The sequence below is a fragment of the Pinus tabuliformis genome, chromosome 3_2 (genome assembly GCF_031772625.1).
Source record: "Pinus tabuliformis cultivar Carrire ecotype Pingquan chromosome 3_2, CPIR1, whole genome shotgun sequence".
Taxonomy (NCBI): Eukaryota; Viridiplantae; Streptophyta; class Pinopsida; order Pinales; family Pinaceae; genus Pinus; species Pinus tabuliformis.
The window spans coordinates 628,867,384-628,872,233 of record NC_142302.1 but is presented as its reverse complement, the minus strand read 5'-3'; positions in this window follow the sequence as shown (position 1 = coordinate 628,872,233).

Below are 4,850 nucleotides of genomic sequence, written 5' to 3'. Positions count from 1 at the left end.
TTTGTAATAATCTTCTTCACTTCGAGTATGGTTGTTGTCCTATCATTAATACCTAATTCTTCAAGCTCATAGTTGTCTTTAGAATTCAGAAACTTGATTATTTTAGTGGCAACTTCTGGCATGTCCTCAAGTTCCTTGGAGATGGTTTCAATAGCTTCCTGAGCTTTCTCCAACAAGTCCTTTTGATCAAATATTATCCTGATATAAGGCCAGATATCTTTGATTGATTCAGTAATCTCTTCCCATAACATTTCCTTTACCAAACCCAATTTATTTCCAAGGTAAGATTCTTTGATTTCTTTTTGCAATACCTCAATTTGACTTTTTTCCCTCTACAACTCAGCTGCATGTGAACTGTCTGCAACTACTTTCATGTGTTGTAGTGTCTTTAGTTGATCCTACAATTTCTTCATTTCCTTTGTCTGAATAGACAGATTCTGAACAGCTTCAAAGAGTTGTTCAGCTCCTGCTATTGTTCCTGTAGTTGTTGTTGTTCCTAAGGCAGAAACTGTAGTTATAGAGACTGTTGTAAGAGGAACTACATCCATTGGAATAATGGCCTTTTTTACATTTTCCTCTTTCTCTTTAACAAGTTTCTCCATTTTCTCCTCCATCTGTTTTATTTACACATTTTGTTCCATGATGAGCTTCATCAAGTCATATTTCTGAGTCTCAGTTTCTTCAATCTCTTTATTCATTGGGTCCTCTAAAGCTAGAATTTTAGCTGCTTCCTTAATGCTGAAATCTCAGTATTTTTTTTTTACAATTTATTTTGCAGCGTTTATATCAGAGGGATCATATCCCATCTTCAGCACCACATCTTCCAAAGCTTTGATCTTGGTGTATTTGGCCAATGAGGAGACTTTCTCAAGATTAAGTTATGACTGTGTATTAGCCAAGGTAACCTGCATTTTTGACAGTATCATGGAAATGTTAGTTAAAGTAGAAGTAATAATTTGGCCAGTCCATTTGTGCATCTCAATTTGGTCAATCGGATGTTCATATTTAACATTAGATTCAAAGGAGGTTTACTTATTGTAATGTGCAGCAATCCTGGGTTGAGGAATCTGAGCTTGTAAGAAATCCATCTGCATTTTACCTTTCTCAGAGTCAAATACTAAAAGAAGTCTAGCTTGAGAACTGGATGAATGTTTCCAGAATTGAGTATAAGTATTCAACTTTAACTCCTCATTCTTCTTCTTAATTTCATTGAAGACATGAAAAATATAATCTTCTTTATCCTTCTGACTGCCTTCACTGATCTGAATCACCTAATGTTCATGGGATGTGGTGGAATGAGTGGGAGATTGAATAGTCTGTCCACCAAACTATGTGAAAAGTGATGTTTCTCTAAGTCCATCAAATGTTGTTTTCTATAACTTAATAGTTGAACTGACCTTCTAAGAGAGCCTAGGCCTCTTCTTTCTATGTACAATTCTAAAACCTTGACTTGATGCTTCAGTTGTAGGGGATGATTGTTCTTCCCTTCCTTGTTTAGTTGTCTCTTCCTATGCAAGTGGAGTTTGTACATTCGAAGTAGAGACTACCTGTTGTTCAACTTCTTGAAGGGTGTTCTCCTTCCACTCTGACTGATTTTTGTACTCCTCTATTTCAGGCCTGGAAGTGTGATGGTATGCAGTGAATTTGTTTTAAACACTGAGCCTAGAAATCACTCCCATTGGGTCATAAGACCAAGTGAGGCTGAGTCCAAACTTCATTTGCTTCAATAACCTGTCTGCTTCTTCTCTTGCTGCTCTAGTATTACAGATGAATGGACCAATCTAAGCCTTTAGCATGAATTGTGATTTCTTCTTTGTAGCCACAAAATGTATTTCATCTGCATTTAACCTCTTCCTAATATATTCTAATGCAAAAATTTTGATAGGGAGGTACTTAAGAAGCTTGTAGGGTGGACACTCACAACCATAGACTCTTATCTCTATATAATTTTGGTAAAGATACCAATCCCCTGTTGTGGCTTGATCAACCAGCTACAACACATTCACAGTTTCATCACTTATTCTTGGTACTGGAGTGTTGCTCATAATATTAATGGTTGGATGAACAAGAATTTTTATGAACTATTTATACGTAAATTCTTCCTTCTCCTTCATTCCCATAGAAGTCCAAAATATCATTGACTGTTGGTTGCCTTCTTCATCTAGCTTCTACAAGGTGAATTGAAACTTGTCCCCCTGAAAATATATAAAAAGATATACAAGTACTGAAATATACTTGAATACCTCTTCAGTATTGAACTAGACAAATTGTTCATGAATGGCCTCAGCTAGAAATTGGCTAAAGTTATAAAGAACAGTGGGTTTGGAACTAGCAAAAAAGATAGATAAGAAACCAATGATGGATTCATTTACATACTAATCAGAATTGTAACCAAGATAAGAAAGAATGGTGGTAATTTTCTTGGTTCTATCTAGGAATATAGATGAATCATAGGGAGGGTTTCTTTTAGGCAGAGGGTTATCTATAGCTAGGAAAAGTTCTAGAGTTTGAGCTCTTTTAGTGAAATCTAGCTTTTGATAGGCTTCTATTAGGATTTCATGAGAAAAAGGATGGGTTGGTGCAATATTTTGGGCCTACAACATCTGTGCAATGGATTGAGCATCGATGGAGCACAGGATTTCTCTTATAGGTGAGATGATAGCTCTTTGACTGGGGTCATAGGATTCATGGAATTTCCTAACAAATTCAAGTGCTCTGTGTGTTTGAGGGAATATGTAATGAGGAAGGTGGGAGTCCCAAAGTCTTATTTCATCTGTTTGATCAACTAATTGATCCTCCATCCAGCAGTAGATTTCAAATAAATCGAATTCAGTCAAAGACTCATTGATTTTACAGTCTTTGTTGACTAGAGGAGTATGATGGAAGTCAAATTGTGGATGAATGAAAGGATTTTGGGTTTCTACAACTTCCTTTCCTTTAAGAGGCATTCTATTAATTGAATTCACAAGATAAAAGTGACAGAAATTGGAAGAATTGGGCTGAAACATAGTGATAATAGAATAACAGTGTAAGTGAAATGGATTAGGTGGACCTGGATGTCAGCTTGCTTTCTTAACAAAATTGAAAATTCAGCTGAATGATGAATCTATCATTTTGGCTGCAAGCTACAAGTATCCAGTGAATTATGGGAATGCACTTTGTAATGGTTTGTATGAAAATCAGGGCTTATAATGAATAAAATAGAGTGGGTCCCTTAATAAACGGTTAAATCCTCATTAATTCTCCAACGAGGTTGATAAATAGATAAATGGAATATTAATGTGTGAGGGGTGGAAAATTAAATGGATAATGGGCAAAGAGATGACAGCTGATTGGACAGAGGAAATGACATGGGAGTGGACGTGGACGATGACATAGGAGCGGTGGCAAACGATTGAATAAAAACCACATTTGGGAGTAAGTTTAAGTGGTAAGTTGTTTTGGGATTTTAAGTTTCGAAGGGTGGAGGGGTGGCGAATTAAATGGATAATGGGAAAAGTGACAACATCTGATTGGACAGAGGAAGTGACATGGGAGTGGACGTGGACAATGAAATAGGAGTGGCGGTAAACAGTTGAAAACAAACCTCATTTGGGAGTAAGTTTAGGTGGTAAGTTGTTTCAGGATTTTAAGTCTCGAATAACTAGGATGGGGGAAAAGTAGTTTCAGAGGGTGGTTTCCAAAACTTCCGACTTCAAACCACCCCCCCCCAACCAATAACATTCGGACGGAAAGGGAGGGTCGACGAGCGATGTAGGCCATCAGATCTTAGGGTAATGTGCAGGATGAGGAAGAAAATGAATGAGGTTTAATATCATGAGGTGGAAAGTGATGGTGGGGTCAAGAGTTATGATGGATGTGACATGTGTGGGGTATTGGAAAACGAATGAATAAAGCACAGATATTAGACCATAACATCGATATTTTGTAAATAATGATTAATTTAAACCATTCATTATATGCACATGCATGCAATGTTCTAACTTAGGATAAAAATCATTTCATGCTCCAATGGTATTTCATTTGTCTACCTACCCTTAACTTGCCTAACATTTTTTCACAATCTTAGTCACCCAAGTGCATTTAGACTAGCAACTCAATATTTTTCTTTTAACAACTAATGTACTTCTATCCCATATTCCTTCCATTGGCCCAGATTAAACTATTGAGCCAATTTTATTTGCTACCTATTGACAAAAATTTAAATCAAATCCAATCATGATTAAACTGCACAATTGGATTATATGAACTAGTGTGGCATTTAAACAATCTACACACAACTTTTTATTAAAAAAAATAATAAACTTGACTAAAAGTAGTGGCATTTGGATTTGCAACACTTTCATAATTTATTATTTTTTTTCTTTTACTTCTAATCTAACATTTTATTTTTGCCTTCCTTTTTTAGGGTATCTATTCTAACATTTTATTTGATATGGACTTATTCATCAAAATATGCCTAACATTTTTTGATTCAATATTCTTTTTGTTCATATCCTAAATTAACATTTTTTGAAATATATTTTTATTTTTTCTACTAATGGATGCTAATTTACCAAAACCAAAAAATGCTACAACATCGGCTCTAACTGGGGAATGTTTTCTCCTGTAGAATACGGAGAAATTGCAAATCCATGTGCCTTCTCCTTGGGCTATGGATCCTTTGCTTTGAAAAACTCACACTATCAGTTTGAAAAGTAAAATAAATGGACTTTTTACAATGATAGTAATGAAATCTACTTCAACTTCTCAATATTGAATGTAATGTTTGAGAAACCTTCCATTAATAGGATAAGTGGAATATAGTCCCTCAAGATTTTGTAGCACAAAAGTTTTGTTTCCCTCTAGTT